Genomic DNA, 20850 nt, shown 5'->3' with positions numbered 1-20850 from the left:
TCTTTAAAATTCAAATTCTACTCAGTTAGCATTTGCAGCCATTACTAAAAACAAAGCATAGATTTTTTTTTTTTTTTTGCATTGTCTAGGGAAGTTGATAAAGGTTAACTAAGTCAAATGAGAAATTGCCATCAACAGTGCTCTGGGGCGGGGTAGCTTTGAATACTCAAGTATATGTAGAAAATGTTACTCTAATTTGTTAAGAAATGATGGGTAGGATGCTCTCAGAAAAACCTGGTAAGACTTACAGGAACTGACACAAACTGACATGTACTATGTACAAAGTAACGGCAGTTTTGTGAGATGATCAGCTGTGAATTACTTAGCTGTTCTCAGCAACACAATGATCCAAGACAACTCCAATGGTGGTGTTTGAATAAATATCAAAGCATATTTTTTACTGTAGTTTTCTTGAGATATTTTTTACCTATGCTTTCTTTCACAACACGACTAATATGAAAATGTTTTGCATGACTACACATGTATAGTCCATATCAAATTACTTGCTTTCTCAATGGGAGATGGAAGGGGAGGAAGTGAGAAAATTTGTAACTCCAAGTTTTAAAAGTGAGTGTTGAAAATGGTTTTACATATAACTGAAAAAAAATTTAAAAACTAAATAAATTTTAAAAAGAAGAAAAAAAAAGAATTTGCACAGTAAAGAAACAACCAACAAGCAAAATAAGCTGAGAAAACAACAACAACAAAAACAACAATATTTGACTATAAAAAGCTACTACCGTGACAAGGAAGAACAAGAAACAAAATCAGAAGAAACAATATGAAAATAACTACAAGTAAAATCTCAAAGAAAAATGCTTATTCGACAAAAGCCCAAATTGTCTAGAAGAGCTGATATTCCAGAAAGCAAAGTAGCTAGAATTACAAACAACAACCACTTACCCACCATAACTGAATACAATCCTTCAAGGAGAAAAAGAGTATTTCACGAAAAAGAGAACTTTCAAGCATTCCTATTGAAAAGAACAAAGCTAAATAGAAAATTTGTCATTGAAACGTAATTAAGAGATGCATAAAAAAGTAAACATGACAAAATAATTGTAAGGGAGTTAATGAAGTGAAGCTGTGTACATTCATCTCTGTGAAAAAGATACATGTAACTCTTAAAAGATTTATCATAATTACGGCAGTTAGTCTACATAGGCAGAGGCCATGGGTATAAGTGGATTATGTTGGAATAATCCCAAGTAAAATGAATGGATGTGAAGAAGGAATTCACTGGAAGAAGGGAGAGATGGAATGGGGACATTTTTCTCATGTAAAAGAAGCACAGAAGGAAGAACTTTTATAGTGGAGCAGAAAATGGAGTTGATGGTGGACAATAGTGGAACCTCACTCTCATCAGAACTGATCCAAAGAGGGAAATATGTACAAACGTATATGTATGCATATGTTATATATGCACATACATACATATATACGTTTGTGTTTGTGCATGTGCATTGGCATTTGCATATGTGTGTGTGAGTGTATGTGTATATTCAGTTGGGTGTAGAAATCCAGCTTTCCCAACAAGGAAATATGCAGGAAAGGGGATAAAAGAATAAAAAGTAGTTGATAAGAGGAAGGATGAATTAAGGGATGCAGTAGTCAGAAGTAAAACATACTTTTGAGAAGGTACAAGATATAAGAGAGAGAGAGAAGGATAAAGAAAAGAAAATAAGTGTGAGAGAAAAATAGAGTTAGTAATCATAACTGAATCTGAATGGAATGAACCTACCCATACTGTTGAACCTGATAGAAAAATAGAATAGAAACCAGAACTTAACAATATGTTGTTGGGTTTTTTTGTTGTTGTTGTTGAGATTTTGTATTTTATAAGATAAGCACTTGAAATGGATAGGCACAAAGAGAGTTCAAATAAAGGGTTGGAGAAAATATATTATGCTTCAGGTATAGTACAAAAAAGGCAGTGATAGCAATCATAATCTCAGACAAAACAAAATCCAAAATAAACCTAATTAAAAGAAACAAGCTTGGAGACTACATTTTGCTGAAAAATACCATAGACAATGAAGTAATAGACACTTTTTAAAATCAAATTTCACTGAAGAAAGCCTCATTTCACAAATATATAGAGAACTGAGTCAAATTTAAAAAAGAAGAGCCACTTCCCAATTCATAAATAATGGAAAAAGATATATAGTTTTCAGGAAGAAATCAAAGCAATCTATGGTCATCTTAAAAATAATCTAAATCATGATCGATTAGAGAAAGGCAAATTAAAACAACTCTGTTAGGTGAGGGTATGTATTGTCAAGGCAATATTCACAGCACCGGTGGTGACTACGATTATACCAGCATAGTTCTCAATCGTAAAATTAAACTGGCTCTCCATATAGAAGGTAGAAGAAAAACATTTATTTAGACACCATAGAGCTAAATCCCAGAATGGGATAGTTAAATTTGTCATGATGACCAAGAAGTTAATGAATGTGATCACTGCAGGGGGCAAAGTCATTTCCAAGAGTTTCTCCCTCTGCCAAGGTCTCCTCACAAGTAAATACCAGCCTAAGCTGTGACCGCCTGCCTGTGTCCTCGCTCCTCTGACCCAACCACACTCACTCACTTCCTCCCAATTCTGCTCCACCCTTCTTGTTCTACCTGTTCAGCAAACTCCTCCCATCGCCGTGTGATGTAGGCTTCCAGGTGATTTAAGCAGATCACATGGTTCTATTAATGAATGAGAAAAATCTTTCCATATAAATTACTATTACATTTGCCCCCAAGATCTTTCATATTCATAACATAGGTTAATGGGGCAACTGGTATTAACAGAACTTTAACAAGGTTAACAGAAAATAAGCATATAAAACAATATCTTAGGCAACTGGTGTCAACAGAACTTTAAATAGTATAATAGGGGTCACAAAATATGAGCACATAATGCAATATTTTAGGGTGGGGTTTGAGCACAAGAAACCCATCATTCCCCCTTCAACTAGACAGGCCAAAAATTTGGGGGTAAGGGGTGAAGGTCTCTTCTTCCATAACTACTTCCTGCTGAGATTGGAAGTCGACCTGTTCCTGCCCCAAGAGTTCCCATTTGAGGGATCAGTTATATAACTGGCATCTGGAGTTTGGTCAAATTCAAGTCCAGAGATGATACATCACTGTCATGGATAGGGGATGACATCTGGCTTAAGCTATCAGGCATCTGCAGGTAGAAGTATTAAACCTATAGGAAACAAATCTAGCAAACAAGATCAATAGATGAAAAGCCAAAAAGAAATAAGGAAACTAACCTGAAGCAGGGTAGATATAGGATCAGCAGTAGTTCTGGAGTCCATGAACTCATTATCATAACTTTATTCACCAGTAGAATATGTGGTTTAAGGTCCCAATTTGGTAATCATCCTCTCCTGCATAAACATTTATGGTATTATTTTCCCATGTGCTATAATTTCCACAGCCTTTGGAAAGCCATCTGGCCTCCATTTTACCAATACATTAGCACTGAATTTTAATATATCAGTGGAACCCAATCCTTCAGTTCGTCTGCTAGTTATTTCAGAAGGAGGGTCAGTTTTCACAAGTAATCTTGTTTCACAAGTAATAAAATCACTTGAACTATTCTATCACTTTTTACAAAACTGTATGGGTTCATCATCTAAATTTTGGAATGTCACAATAATCTCTCCTTGGTAATTAGAGTCTATCACTCCTGTCAATACATATATTCCTCAAGCAGCTAAGCTTGATTTAAGTAATATATGTCCAAAATGATTCTTACAGATTCTCATATATATCTCAATAGAGATTGTTTGTACTTCTTTCCTATCCAACCAAAAATCCTCTCAACAATTTAAATCATATCCTGCTGAACCAGTCGGTGCTGGAATATTTGACCTCTCAGTCCAGTACTCAATATTTGCAATACTATGCCTTTGTTGTTTTCTAATTTGCAGATTCGGGGTCATCAATCTGACTTGAGGTGTTGCCTCTATGATCTTCCAGTGGTCTATCATTCAAATTACATAAGACAATGAACAAATTATCTTTCCAATGTAGACCAAAATTATGAGAACTTAACTTCCTTAAGTGCTCTTTCAATAATCCATTCATTCTTTCAATTAATCCAGACACTCCAGATAATATAGAACATGACATACTTTTTCTTGTGTTATGTTTTGTTTTGGTTTGTTTTTTTCTCATGGTTTTTCCCATTCATTTTAATTCTTCCGTGCAACGTGACTAATGTGACAATGTTTCTAATAGGAATGCATGTATACAACCCATATAAGATTGCATGCTTTCTCGTGGGAGGGGGTTAGGGAGTGGGAGAAAATCTAAGACATATGGAAGTGACTGTAGAAAATTGAAAACAAATAAATTAATTTAAAAAACTACAAAAGTGTATAAAATTATGAAAAAGTTATAAAAAACCCTAAACAAAATAAAATTTGCATACTATATTTCAAAAAATTATAAACAAATCTGTCAAGTCTTATTAGACCAGAGGATAAAAGAACATATTTCTAGAAAAGAACAATGCATGAATCTCCTTCCAAAAGAAACCCCAAGCTGAAAATCTCAAGAATATCAGTTAAATTCAGAATTTCCAAATTAAAGAAAAACAAATTCCATAAAAAGGAAAATTGTCAAAAAATCTTTGTTACATGCCTTCCACATGCCTAACACTGTTCTAAGTCCAAGGGACAAAAAAGAGGCAAAAAGAGTCTTTGCTTTTTTTAAAATTTTAATTTATTTGTTTTCAGTGTTCTACAATTACTTCCATATATCTTAGATTTTTTTCCCCTCCTTCCCCCCTACTTCCCCACTCCCTTCCGAGATGTCATACAATTTTATATAGTTTCTACACATGCATTCCTATTAAATACATATTCCCCTTAGTCATGTTGCATAGAAGAGTTAAAATGAATGGTAGAAATCATAAAACAAACCAAAGCATCTGCTACATTCTGCAATCGAATTCCATAGTGCACCACAAAAAGAGCCGCTATAAATATTTTTGTACATGTGGGACCATTTTCCATTTTTATGATCTCTTGGGGATACAGTCGTAGAAGCAGTATTGCTGGGTCAAAGGGTAAGCACATTTTTGTAGCCCTTTGGGCACAGTTCCAAATTGCTCTCCAGAATGGCTGAATCAGCTCACAGTTCCAACTCTCACACATATTCTCCAACATGTATCATCATCCTGTTTAGTCAAGTTAGCCAATCTGATAGATGTGATATATAGAAATGCAGATTTGTGTGGGTTTATTTTCTAACCTACAACGTAGCCAAGTTGTTTATTATTTCACGTAGTTTTTCACTTGATTCTCTGGGATTCTCTCAGTATATCATCATATCATCTGTGAAGTGTGATAACTTAGTTTTTTCTTTGCCTATTCTAATTCCATCAATTTCCTTTTCTTCTCTTATTGCTACAGCTAACATTTCTAGTACCATATTGAATAATAGTGGTGATAATGGACATCCTTGTTTTACTCCTGATATTATTGGGAATACATCTAGTTTATCCCCATTACATATAATGCTTGCTAAATATTTTATGTAGATACTACTTACTATTTTATGGAAAGTTCCATTTATTCCTTTGTTCTTCAGTGTTTTCAATAAGAATGGGTGTTTTATTTTGTCAAAGCTCTTTCTTCGTCTATTGAGATAATCATGCGGTTTCTGTTAGTTTTGTTGTTGATATGATCAATAATGTTAATAGTTTTCCTAATATTGAATCATCACTACATTCCTGGTATAAATCTTACCTGATAATAATGTATTTTTCTGGAGATTAGTTGCTGTATTCTTTTTTGCTAAAATCTTATTTAAAGTTTTTTGCATCGGTATTCATTTCACAAGTTGGCCTATAATTTTCTTTCTCTCTTTTGGCTCTTCCTGGTTTAGGTATCAGAACCATATTTGCATCATAAAAAGAATTTGGGAGGACTACTTCTTCCCCAGTTTTACCAAATAGTCTGTATAGTAATGGAATTAACTCTTCTTCAAATGTTTGATAGCATTCACTTCTCAGTCCATCTGGCCCTGGAGACTTTTTCCTAGGAAGTTCCTTGATGGCTTGTTCAATTTCTTTTTCTGAGATGGGGTTATTCAACTTCTTCTTCTTTTAGCGTGGTCAGTTCATATATTTTAAAATAATCGTCCATCTCCTTTAGTTTGTCGAATTTAGGGGCATACAGTTGGGTCAAGTAATATGTTATTATTGTTTTAATTTCCTTCTCATTGGAAGTGAGTTCACCCTTTTCATTTCTGATATTGGTAATTTGGTTTTCTTCTTTCTTTTTTTAATCAAATTGACCAAAGGTTTATTGATTTTATTGATTTTTTTTCATAAATCCTAGTCTTAGTTTTATTTATTAGTCCAATAGTTTTCTTAGTCTCAATTTTACTATTTTCTCCATTGGTTTTCAGTGTTACAAATTTGATATATGCTTGGTGATTTTTAATTTGTTCTTTTTCCAGTTTTTTCAGCTGCATGTCCAATTTATTGATCTCTTCTTTCTCTATTTTATTCATATAGGGATTCAAAGATATAAAACTTCCCCTAAGAACTCTTTTTGCAGTATCACATAAGATTTGGTTCCTTGTCTCATTATTGTCATTCTCTTGAAGGAAGTTTTTGATTGTTTCTATAATTTGTTGCTTAACCCACTCATTCCTTAGGATTAGAATGTTTAGTTTCCAATTAATTTTTAGTTTAAGTTTCCATGGTCTTTGATTGCATATAAGTTTTCTTGTATTATGATCTGAGAAAGGTGCATTGACTTTCTCTGCCTTTCTGCATTGGATTGTGAGGTTTTTGTGGCCTAGTATATGGTCAATTTTTGTATATGTGCTATGTACCAATGAAAAAAGGTGCATTCCTTTCTATCCCCATTCAATTTTCTCCAGATAGCTATCATATCTACCTTATCCAGAGTTCTATTCACCTCTTTAACTTCTTTCTCGTTTATTTTGCTGTTAGATTTATCAAGTTCCGAGACAGGGAGGTTGAGGCCCCCCACTAGTATAGTTTTACTGTCTGTTTCTTCCTTTAACTTACTCAACTTCTCCTCTAAGACTCTGGATGCTATACCGTTTGAAGCATATATGTTTAGTAATGAAATTTATTCATTATCTATGGTGCCTTTCAACGGGATATAGTTTTCTTCCTTATCTCCTTTAATTTGATCTATTTCTGCTGTTGCTTTGTCTGAGAATAAGATTGCTATCCCTGCTTCTTTTACGTCAGCTGAAGCACAATAAATTCTACTCCAAACTTTTACCTTTTCTCTGTGTATATCTCCCCTTTTCAAATGTGTTTCTTATAAACAACATATTTTTTCCATTATGGTTTTTAATCCATTCTGCTATCCCTCTTCGTTGTTTGGGAGAGTTCATCCCACTCACATTCACAGTTGTGATTACTGTTTGTGTCTTTTCCTCCATTCCCTTTCCCTCTCTTTATGCTTATGTCTCCCATCTCCCTTTCCCTCCCCAACAGCGTCTTAATTTTTGACCACCACCTCACTCAATCTTCCCTCCGTTCTTTCAGCCTCCCTCCCTTTTAATCCCCTTTTCACTTACTGCTTCTTCCCTCCCATTTAACCTCCCCTCCATTTTCTTTCCCCCTTCCCCTCCTATTGTTTATAGAACTAGTTATAGTTCTATACTTACCTGAGTTTGCTGTACCTTCCTTGAAACCAATCAGATGAGAGCACTTCTCAAACAATACTCATCTGCCTCCCCTTTCCCTCTACCATAATGTATTTTCTGCCTCTTCCCGTGATGGAATTTATTTACTTTTCTGGCTCCTCCTTTTCATATCTCCTATTACAATCCCTTCACATCCTTAAATCACATTTATTATCATCACACCATTTAATTTATACCCTCTACTTCCATCTATGTATATCTCTTTTACATTCCATAATAAATATACACTTCTCAAGATTAGCAAGTATTATCTTCCCTTATTGGGATATAAACAGTTTGTCCATTTTGTGTAACAAGTTTCTTTTCTCTGCTGTTTACCCTTTTTATGTCTCTCTTGAGGCTTGTATTTAAAATCAAATTTTCTGTTGAGTTCTAACTTTTTCATCAGGATAGTCTTTATATCCTCATTTTCAAAAGAAATTTTGAATGAAATTCAGGTGTTATGAGAAACCTAGAATGAAAATCCAGGTGTTAAGAGAAATGTTGTAAAGGTAATATATGTATATGTGTGTATGCATGCATGTATGTATGTATGCAGGCATACCTACGTATGTACATATATATATGTGTATGTATGCACACACATATACACACATATAGTAAGAAACAAGCAAATAGTGATAATAAACTTGTTTTCTATAGGTGAGATAAATGATCCTTTACAATCTTGTTGTCTTCAAATGTCATAGACTGATATGAGTTTCATAAACACGTAGAGGCGGGGTGTAATTTTCTTCTGTAATGCAGACTCTAAAATTAGAAAGAAAAAGGAAAGCAGGAAAAGAGACATTGTAGAAGAAATTCTAGAAGCATAAATATAACCTTACCATACCACTTATTCAACAAACCCAAACGTATTCCTATCAACACCAGAATCAAATTAAAATTCTTTGTTTGGCTTTTTAAACCTTCCATAACTTGGCCCCTTCCTACTTTTATAATCTTCTTACACATTATTCCCTTACTTTTTTCTTAGGGATATTTTTCCCCTTGCTGTTGCATATGTAAGACGCTGTAAATCTCAACTCTATTGTTGTTCCTGTGTTCCTCCTTTGTTGCTAAAGAAGACTATGCCATCAGGTAAATTACAACATAACTTGCACTTGATTTTGTTTTGAATGAGAGAGGGCTGTGCAAGGTTACTAACCTCACTTTTTCCTTCAGAGCTATCTGGATCCAGTAACCAGACATTCATCAGGATGACTAGAGATGGCTCAGGATGCAATGGAAGACCTTGGCACCTTTAGGCCAAGGCCTATTTGGGTACTCACTTAGGTTGAGGTAATGCCCATTCAGTGCATAGACCTGTTTAACAAGTAGTCAGGGAATGGCCTCTTTAATGAGGCAAAGAAAAATAACTAAATCAAGCTGGGAGGGAAACAGCAACAGTTATTATTGATTATCACTCTTGAGCCAGGACTGTCCAGAAAACAGCCCTTCAGTGTAGCTTGGGCAGGGGCCTAATGTTGTCTAATGTGTGGGCTTCAGAATGCAGTAGATTTAAGATTTTGTGAAATGAAAGAAAAAGGAAGGGAAGCAAAGGGAAGCGAAGGGAAGGGAAGGGAAGGGAAGGGATGGGAAGGGAAGGGAAGGGAAAAGACAAATGAGAAGAGCAAGGAATGGTCTTCCTGTCAGATCTATGGAGAAGGAAAAAATTATTGTGCAAATAAGAGATAGAGAGTATTATGAGATGAAAAATGAATCATTTTTATTATACTGAATTATAAAAATTTGCACAAACAAAGCTGATGCATCCAAGATTAAACAGAAAGCAGAAAGCTGGTGGGGAGGGAAGCAGAAATTTTGTAGCAGGTGTCCCTGATAAAAAGATCTTTATTTTCATTCTGTGCATATCTTCTTTTTTCAAGTGTTTTGTCTTAGTGGATTCTGATTTCTAATACATTAGGCTATATGCTCCAGTGTTTTGAATGAGTTCATCAAATTAATTCACAGTTATGATTGGTAACTGTGTATATCTCCATACTATTCTTTCTCTCTCTCTCTCTCTCTCTCTCTCTCTCTCTCTCTCTCTCTCTCTCTCTCTCTCTTTCTCTCTCTCTCTCTCTCTCTCTCCTTCTCTCTCTCTCCCTCCCCCCCTCTCCATTTCTCATCAAAATCTGTTTAACTAGAAGCAAAAACCACTGCCACCCTTAACTTACTCTTCTATTTTTATCCATCTCCATTTTTCTTAGGCTCTTCTCCTTCTAATTCACTATTGGATAAAACGATTTTTATATCCAATTAAGTGTATACTTGTATTTTTCCCTCTTTGAAGCAGTATTTGAGAACTCTGAACATATTAGAATGAAGTTCAAGTGTTGCCCACTGTAGCATCAATGTGATATTCACAGCACCTATGGTGAACATGAATATACCTGTGCAATTCTGAATCATGAAATACTTTCCACATGGAAAGCAGAACCAAAACATTTATTCAGATATGAAAAAATCAAATCCATCACAGTAGCAAAAATCTATACATAATAACAATGCAGAAAACAATACCGTCTCTGCACCTTCCCTTGCTAGGCTTCCCATAAACCAGCTCTATTAAACAAATCACATGCAGGCCCTTTCACTCACACTAGCCACCAGCCTGCATGCTTTCTAGCTCTGACTGCTCTTATGACTACCTCTCAGCTCTACTCTAGCTCTGCCTCTTCTCCATTCAGCTAACTCCTCCCACCACAGGCTACTCAGGCTTCCATATGATCCAGGCAGGCCACACTGGCCTATTAATGAATATGAAAGATTTTCCATTTAAATTACCATTACATGCAGCTCCATCTTAGGGCCATTGGTCCCGTTGCTGTTGCATACATAAGACACTGTAAATCTGAACTGTGTAATTTCTTTGACTATAACCCATTCCTGGAATTTTCTCCCTCCTCATTTCTGCTGCTTGGCTTCCCTGTCTTGTTTCAGATCTTACCAAAATCTCACCATCTGTAAGAAACCTTAAACAATTCTCCTTAATGTATGCTTTCCCTGTGAAATTATCTCAAATTTGTTCTATATCTTCTTTACAAACACATTTTTGCTTGGCCTCTCTGCTGTTAGATTGAGTGTGCTCAAAGAGCAGAGACTTATTAGAAAGTGACTTCATCATGTAACCAGTTCTCCATTTTCTGGCTATGTTTCTCCTCTCAACACTGACATTTTTGAGTTTAGTATCTTTGAAATATTTTCCATAAAATCTCCTATTAATGAGACATCAGCTTATGCAAGAATCAATTGGAATTTGGTTGATGAAATTCTGGTCCCCTTTTGCATTGTGTAAAAATCATATAAAATCCAAAGAGCAATAAGCCTCTGCATGCTTTCACTGACAGAGAGCCTTGGAGTCAATTCAGTTTTGCAACTGCAAGCCTTGCTAAGTAAATCGTTGTCCGGATGCAACCTGTGCCTCTATTTTCTATAATTAACTGTTATTGCTTTTCTTTCTGTGTCCAATCCTTTGCATTGTGCTTGCCATTGTAGGGGCTTAACATACATTTATTGACTTTTTAACATAACGAGATGCTGAACTTTGAAAAAAGCAACTTCTTTGACATCTATTGATATAACCATGTGAAATTTATTGTTTTTGTTATGAATATATTCTCTTATAGTAATAATTTTCCTATTCTGGAACCACCTTTACATTATGGATATAAACATTACCTTATTGTCTTTTATTATCTTTTTGATAGGTTGCTATATCCTCTTTGGTAATATTTTATTCAATATTTTGGTATCAATTTTCATTAAAGATATTGGTCATTTTCCCTCCTCTGCTTTATTTCTACCAATTTCAGGAAGAAATTTGACTCAGAGAAGGAAACTGGTAAAATTATTATTTTTCTTCTTTTTAACAATGATTTACCTAACATTGAAAAAACATAGGGTCTGATTAATATAGCACAACATTTGCTATAAAAAGTTCCAAATGTATATATGACTTAAATACATCCTAAATAAATTCGAAAATGGAAAAAAAAATCACTATTATGTATGGGGGAAATAATTGTTTAAACAAAGAATAGAAACACAAGATAAAATTGACAACTTTAACTCTATTAAATTGAAAAAATGAATAAATAAAATCAATGCTGTAAGAATTACAAAGGGAATAGTTAACTGGGAAAATTGTAGCTTACTTCTCTGATCAAAGTCTGATATCTAAGGTATATAAATATAACCATTACATCAAAGATCCATTTGCATAAGACTCTCCTCACTGGTGGAGATTGATTATTCCTTTTAAAGGATAGTGACCTACACAGTGTTTCCCCTAAAATGACAACATTTAAGGGATCAGGTAGATATACTTCAACCTCAGTATCTTCTGTCTCAAAAGCCAGCAGAGAGGCCAGATTCTGACCTCAACCACCTGCTTCCCCTCCCGTCAAAAAGCAAATTCTGCATTGAAAAACAATGAGGAGAAAAGATTCTAGAAATATTAATTATTGTCTCCCTGGAAAACATCATCTAGATAGACCCACATGGACACAAATGACCTACATGGAAGAAACATGCACAAACTCACACACACACACACACACACACACACACACACTGCCCATGCCACTCCATAAAGAATTGATATAAATATATAAATAAAAATATGTCGTTGACCAATAGGATGTGGCCAACATATATTCTTAAGGGATTAATATTTAGAGTATTGGTGCAGGATAACCTTTCTTAAAAGGAAAATCATATTAAAAACACTCTTTTCTTTCAGACTCAAAAGTTGTAGTTGCATTTTTACATAGTAAAGACCAGGAAACAAAGGTGGTGCCATCAACTGGGGCACCAGTTCTTAAAGTATGGTGCAAAGACACTTGGAGGTCCTCCAAGATTTTTGAGAGACTATATGAAGTATAAATCATTTATATCATATTCTAAGATGTTATTTTTCTATTAAAATGTGCCTGCTTCCTCCAACTATGAATCTATGTGAAAGTGGATCATCTTCATATACTTCAACCAAACAAATTTAATACAGAAATAGTTGTGGACGTACAATCTTCTGTTAAACCAGATATTAAAAAGATTTGCAGGAGATGGGGAAAGGGGAATGGACTCAAGATTCCACAAAATCCTTCAGATACCTCTAAACAGTGAATCTGAACAAATTTTAGAGTGGTAAAATCCAGTAGGAGACAGAGTGTGGCAGGTTTCCAGGCCAGGGCAGCCTGAAAAGTGGATGGGAAGGATTTGTTACACCAGCTTGAGAGAGCACAGAGCCTGCAGACAGTATCAGTGCAGACTCTGCCATAACAGCGCAGGAGCAGCCCCAGACAGTATGACTCACCAGCCATAGTAGCAATTCCAAATCTGTCAGCAAAGGATGGGAGTCAGGCAGAGCTGAGTGAAAGGGAAGTCTGTGGAATGGGGCAGTAACAGTGGCTGCTCCCAGGGCTATCAGCCCACAGACTGAATCTTTCAAAGTCACCTATTTGAACTTCAGGGAGACAAAATGATGGAGGGAACTGTAAGTGCTCTCTCCCTCTCTTGTTGACCTTGAAAACTCAGATAATATTTTCCCAGGAAAAATCCTGGAATAGGGAACCAGCAGAAGAGGTGCAGCAGTCTTTTATCTCGGGAGGGTGGGCAGATAGATAGGAAGCATCCGTCTTGCTGTGGCTGAAGGGGGACCAGGGCAGGATGGAAGGCATCCTAACAAACCCCATCTCAGTGGACCAGCAGGAGATTCTGAGTCCCAGGGGGTTGGAGCCAGTAAGTGCCAACACCGGGATCCTAAGGGGTGCCTTACCACAGCCAGGGGAATTGGATAGATAACAGCACAGACAGAGTTCACCAGCCACTGAGCCTACCTGTGTTCTAGAACAGCCCTAGGGAAGGAGGAGAACTCCAGTGGCTAGACCACCCCTCCCCTACCCTTTGTGCCATGAGCTTAAGGGTAACCCCAGGGAAACTCAGATAAAATTCCCTTGGGCCTTCGCACATAATAGTCAATTCAGCACCAGGTAAGCTACATTCCATAGCTTCTACTTGACAGGACCAGAGGCCATAGCACACAAATCCAGTAACCAGAACCCTTGATCCCAGGACAAGTAATGTGGGACAGAGCCTCCTGTTTCCCAGAAGCAGAGAACCACTTTAAAAGCCAGGGAAAAGGCAATCACAGTGATCAAAAAGCAAATTATAAAAGCAAAGACCATAGAAACATATTATGGGTAGAGGAAAGATTGCAATATGGATTCATAGAAGGACAACATTTACACTACACCCACATCTGAAATCTTAAAAGGGAATATGAACTGTTCTCAAGCTCAAAGGTCAGTCTTGGAAGGGCTCAAGAAGAATTTAAAAAGCCAAATTAGAGAGGTAGAAGAAATAATGAGCAATGATTTGGAAAATGTAATCAACTCCTTAAAAAGTAAAATTGGCAAAATGGATAAGGAGGTACAAAATCTAACTGGAGAAAATTACTCCTTAAAAGGAAAAGAAATGGGCAAGTGGAAAAGGAGGTACAAAAGCTAACTAAAGAAAACAATTTTAAAAATATTAGAATTGGACAAGTGGAAGCTAAAGACTCTATGAACGACCAAGAATCAGTCAAACAAAACCTAAAGAATGACAAAATTAGAAGAAAACCTGAAATACCTCATTGCAAAAGCAACTGGCATAGAAAATAGGTTAAGGAGAGAAAATCTAAGAATTATTGGTCCACCAGAAATCCATGATGAATCAAAGAGCCTGGACAGTATCTTCCAAGAAATCATCAAGGAAAACTTTCCTGAAGTCTAAGACAGAGAGGGTAAAACAGTCATTACAAGAATCCACCAATCATCTCCTGAAAGAAATCCTAAATTGAAAACAGCAAAGAATATTTTTGCTAAATTCTAGAAGTATCCCACCAAAGATAAAATACTGCAAGCAGTCAGAAAAGAAACAATTGAAACATCAAGAAACTGCAATCAGGATCTCACAATACCTTACAGCTTCTACATTAAAAGATACAAGGGATTATAATATGAAATTTCGTCAGGCAAAGGAGCTTGGACTACAACAAAGGACCAAGTACCCAACAAAACTGAGCATAATCGTTCAGGCAAGGAGATGGACATTCAATGAGATAAGGAACTTCCAGAGTTTCCTGATGACAAGGACAGAGGTCAATGGGAAATTTGATTTTCAAATACAAGACTCAAGAGAGGCATAAAGAAAAATAAAAACCTGATAATTCAGTAGGGGCAAATGATTTACATCCCTATAGGGAAGAATGATGCTTTTAAATCTTCAGAATGCTGTATTTATTACAAAATTTAAAAGGGATATATTTAGACAGAGGGTGTGGGCATAAATTAACTGATGTGAAGATAAAAATATCTAATTAAGAGTTGCTAAGGAATTTTAATGGGAAAAGAGGAAAGGAGGAGGCAGAAAAGGATTTAGTACATCACATGAAGAGGAACAAAAACATTATGGTAGAGGGAAAGAGGGTAGGGAGATGAGCATGGTTTGAGCTTTACTCTCATCAGATTTGGTTCAAGGAGGGAATACTAAGTTAAGTATAGAGGGAATAACACACTGTGTTAAGTATAAGTACAGACAGTAGGAAGGGAAAAAGGAAAGAAAAAGAAGGATGTGGTTAGAAGGGAGGGAAGTTTGGCAGAGGTAGTGGTCAAAAGTAAAAGAATTTTGAGGAGGGGAAGGGAAAGGAGAAATAGAAACATAAATGGGGGGAGGATAGGATGAAGAAGAATGGGATGAACTCAACCATAAAACGGAGGTAGATAGTGAATGGATTAAAAACCGTAATCTTACAAAATGTTGTTCACAAGAAATACATTTGAAATAGGGGGAATACACATAGGGCAAAGGTAAAAGGCTGTAGTAGAATATGTTATGGTCCAGCTGAAGTAAAAAGAAATCATGGATAGCAATCCTAATGGCAGACAAAGCAAAAACAAAAATATATCTAAACAAAAGAAATAAGGAAGAAAACTATATTCTACTAAAAGGCACCACAGATAAAGAAGAAATATCATTACCAAACATATATGCACCAAGTGGCATAGCACCCAAAATTTTAGAGGAGGAGTTAAAGGAATTATAGGAAGAAATAGACAGCAAAACTATATTACTGGGCCCCTCAACTTCCTTCTCTCTGAAATGGATAAATCTAAGCTCAAAATAACTGAGAAAGAAATTAATGAGGTAAACAGAATTCTGGAAAACGCAGATGATAGGCCTCTGGGGAAAACTGAATGGAAATGTAAAGAAATATACTCTTTTTCTTAGTGGAACATGGCACATATAAAAAAAAATTGACATTGTACTAGGGCATTAACCTCACAAATGAGTGCAGAAAGGCAGAAATAGTCAATGCATCATAGACCAAAAATTGACTTGAAACTAAATAATCTAATCATAAAGAATGAGTGGGTAAAAAATAAATCTTATAAACAATAAATAACTATACTAAAGAGAATTACAGTAATGAGACAAATACCAAAACTTATGGGATTTAGTGAACCTGATTCTTAGGGTAAATTTTACATATCTGAATGCTTGCATGACTAAAATAGAGAAAGAGGAGATTGATGAATTGACCGTGCAACTGAAGTATCTAGGAAAAGAACAAATTGAAAATCTCCAATTAAATAGCAAATTAGAAATACTGAAAACCAAAGGAGATGATAATAAAATTGAAATTAATCAAAGTATTGAACTAATAAATAAAACTAAGAGTTGGTTTTATGAGAAAACAATAAAATTGATACAATTCAATTTACAGTTCACTTTTATTAAAAATAAGAAAGAATAAAACCAAATTACCAGTGCAAACACAATCAGGATAACAGAAGTCCTGGCAGATTCTACCTTAAGGAATCAGAGGGCTTTGAATATTACATTACAGTGGTCAAAGGAGATAGGATGAAAACCAAGAATCACCTACACAGAAAAAGTGAGTATAATACTCCAGAAGAAAAAATCAAACTTCAATGCAATAGAGGACTTCCAAGCATTCTTGTTGAAAAAACCAGAGTTGAATAGAAAATTTGGCTTTCAAATACAAGAATCAAGAGAAACATGAAAAGGCAAACAGGAAAAAGGAAACCATAAGGGTCTTATTAAAGTAGAATTGTTTATATTCCTATATGGAAAGATGATATTTGTAACTCATGAGACTTTTGTCAGTATTAGAGTATTTGGAGGGAATACAAACACACACACATATGTATAAAAGTGGGTGTATGCACATGTGCATGTATAACCTTTACTGAATTCCTTGCCTCATCAATGAGGGCAGGTGTAGAAGGGGGAAGGGAGAAAATTTGGAACTCAGGGCTTTAAATGTGAACAACAAATATTGTGTTTATACACAACTAGGAAATCAATCCCTTAGTGTAGAATATGGTAAATCCTGTGTTATCCTGATTGTATTTCCACAACACTTGAATTGTTTCTTTCTGGGTGCTTGTAATATTTTTTCCTTGCCCTGGGAACTCTGGAATTTGACTAGAATATTCCTAGGAGTTTTTCTTTTCGGATCTCTTTCAGTAGGTGATCAGTGAATTCTTTCCATTTAAATTTTACACTCTGCTTTTAGAATATCAAGGCAGTTTTCCTTAATAATTTCTTGGAAGTTGATGTCTAGGCTCTTTTCTTAATCATGATTTTCAGGTAGACCAAAAATTTTTAAATTATCTCTCCTGGATTTGTTTTCCAGGTCATTCGTTTTTCCAGTGAGATATTTCATATTGTCTTCTTTTTTTCATGCTTTAGGTTCTGCTTTATAATTTCTTGGTTTCTCATAAAGTCATTAGCTTCGATCTGGTCCATTCTAAATTTTAAAGAGTTATTTTCTTTAGTGAGCTTTTCATCCTCCTTTTCCATTTGGCCAGTTCTTCTTTCTAAAGTATTCTTGTCCTCATTGACTTTTTGAACCTCTTTTGCCATTTGAGTTAGTCTATTTTTAAAGGTGTTATTTTCTTCCTCATTTTTGGGATCTTCTTTTGCAAGTTGTTGATTTGCTTTTCATGATTTTCTTGTATCTCCCTCATTTCTCTTCCAAATTTTTCCTTCATATCTCTTACTTGATTTTCATTTTGAGCTCTTCCATGGCCTGAGACCATTTCATATTTTGTTTTTGAAGATTTTGGATGTAGAATTCTTGACTTTGATGTCTTCCTCTAATGGTATGCTTTGTTCCTCCTCATCTGAAAGGATGGAAGTGTTGTGGAAATATAATCAGGATAACACAGGATTTACCACATTCTACACTAAGGGATTGATTTCCTAGTTGTGTATAAACACAATATTTGTTGTTCACATTTAAAACTCTGAGTTCTAAGGATGGAAAAACACCTTTTCACCAAGAATGTAACCTCTTACCGTCTTACTTCTTTTTTCTTTTTGGGGGCACTTTCCCAATCAGTTACTTGACCTTTGAGTCCTTTGTCAAGTGGACATATACTCTAGGGACTGTAAGTTCTAAGTTCCTCCGAGGTGGCACAATCAAGGGCCTGCACTCTGGTCTGAGAGCAACCACAAACGTTCTTTTCTGCCCTGGAACTGGGAGTGGGATTCCCTCTCCAGAGCTACCATCAGCTAATCCACGCCAGTGCTCCTCCTCATCCAAGGACCACCACTCAGGACTGAAACCCAGATCAGCTGATTGATTTCCCCAGGGTCTTTAGACAGAGCACTCCAAAAGTGTATGCTGCTTCCAGAGTGTCTCCCACTGCCCTGGGGCTATTGCTGGGGCAGGATCTTGCTCCCCTCTCATCCAGGTGAAAGAGCTTTCTCACTGAACTTTGAAGCTGTCTTTGGCATTTCTTGGTTGAGAAATTCGGGAAACACAACTTCTTCCCATAATTCCATGCCTTGAAACATCCTCCAGTCCTGTCTGTGTTGCACAGTCTAGGCTGGGCAGCATTCCACTCAACCTGGTGTGATAGACCCTTCCTGCTGGCCTTCGAGGCTCCCTCGGGCTGGAAATCTGTTTCACTCTCTAATTTTGTGACTTCTGCTTCTCTAGAATTTGTTTAGAGTCGTTTTTACAGGTATTTTATGGGTTATGATGGAAGAACTAGAGCAGGTCAGTCCTACTCTGCCATCTTGGCTCCACCCCCCTTACAAAACATTTTTCACACAAGTAAAGTCAGATCTAAATAATTGGAAAAAAATCAGTTTCTCATAGGTAGGCTGAGATAATATAATAAAAATGAGAATTCTACCTAAATTATTTTTCTTATTCTGTGCCATACCAATAAACTACAAAAATTATTTCATTCAGCTAGAAAAAATAATATCAAAATTCATCTGGAAGAACAAAATGTCCACAATAGCAAGGGGATTAGTGGAAAAAAAATGCAAAGGAAGGCCAACTAGGTAGGCCAGATCTTAAATTGTTTTATAAATCAGGTATCATCAAAACCTCTAGGTTCTGTGTAAGACATAGACAGATCAGTGTAGTATATTAGGTACACAAGACACAGGAGTCAATGACTGTAGTAGTCCACTGTTTGATAAACTCAAGGACTCCAGCTTCTGGGATAAGAACTCATTCTTTGATAAAAACTACTGGACATACTGGAAAATAGTGTGGCAGAAATCTTTATACACATTATACACATTAACAGCCACAGAACAAGTCTGACATTGCATACCTGAATAACGTCCAAATGCACACATAATCTAAGTATAAAGGCTGATGCTATAAACAAATTAGGGGAGCAATGAACTGCTTATTTGTCAGATTTATGGAGAATGAAGGATTTTATGACCAAACAACAGAAAGACAAACAACAAAAAGAAAGAAAAAAGAAAGAAAGAAAGAAAGAGAAAGAAAGAAAGAAAGAAAGAAAGAAAGAAAGAAAGAAAGAAAGAAAGAGAAAGAAAGAAGAAAAGAAAGGAAGAAGGAAGGAAAAAAGCGAGAGAGGGAGAGCAGAAGGCGGAAGAAAGAAAAAAAGGGGAGAGAGAGACAGAGACAGAGAAAGAGAGAGATTTGTACAAGGGAGTGCTTTTATTGGGAAGCAGTGGAAAAATGGAAGGGATTCTAACAATAGTGATCATGATGACCCACATATAAACCGAAAAGAGAACAAAAAGAAAGAAATGGAAGAGAAGAGAAATTAAATATTCATGTCCGTTGGTATTGGTCAGTTTAAGAAAATACACACACACACACACACACACACACACAGCTCTGTGTATCAAGATGCATGTGCTTCTACTAGAGAAGTTGAGTGACTGGCCATTATTTGAACCTAGAATTTATATCTAGTATATTGTTCTTTCCACTACTCTAAGCTCCCTCTCTAATTTTACCTTTAAATTTTTGCTTTCAGAGTTTCAGTTTACATATATGTCTCTCCCCCCTACGTCCTGTTACTATATTTAAAATTAATGAGACTTCAACGATATCCTTGACTCATTTCAAGAAAGGTAGAGAGAGACAAATGAAAGAACTTTGCTAAGAAAACTTTTTACACTAATAGAATTTGATTTTCACTAACAGTTATAAACAAAGGATATCAATATAATTATTAATCTATTATTAAAAGCACTTAAATTTAAAGCCTCAAATGTATATTTTTATCTTCCAGTACATACAAAACTTATATTCAGAATTTGAAGCATTTTAGCTCAATAATCTTAACAACATGAGATATTTGCAGTACTTGTGACAATGCTGCTATATTTCCTTAACACTTTTAACCTAGTAAAACTGCTTAAGAAATTCAATAAGCAAGCCTGCATGTTTTCATAAAAGGGTTTTTAAATACATCCCTTTTAAGAAAGGATATGATGCACTAATAGTTGAAATATTAATCATTCATGCTAAATAATGCATCATAAATTGCTTATTGTAGTGCTTCAGATATCTGAAGACTGAAACAATTTCTTTTTTAAGAATCTTATTTAATATTTTATTTCCCCCATTACATGTAAAAACAGCTTTAACATTCTTTTTTTCTCAAACGTTGGGTTCCAAATTCTCTCCCTCCCTTTCCTTCTGCCTCCTCCCACTGAGATCGTAAGTAGTCTCATATTGGTTAAACATGTGTCGTCATTCAAAACACATTAAAATATAAGTCATTCTGTGAAAGAAAACACAGAATAAAAAAAGTCAAGAAATAATAAAGAAGAAGATGTGAGAAACATTTTTGTACACATAGGTCGTTC

This window comes from Notamacropus eugenii, chromosome 2, assembly GCF_028372415.1.
Source record: "Notamacropus eugenii isolate mMacEug1 chromosome 2, mMacEug1.pri_v2, whole genome shotgun sequence".
Classification (NCBI taxonomy): Eukaryota; Metazoa; Chordata; class Mammalia; order Diprotodontia; family Macropodidae; genus Notamacropus; species Notamacropus eugenii.
The sequence above is the reverse complement of the archived record's forward strand: the minus strand, read 5'-3'. Positions refer to the sequence as shown.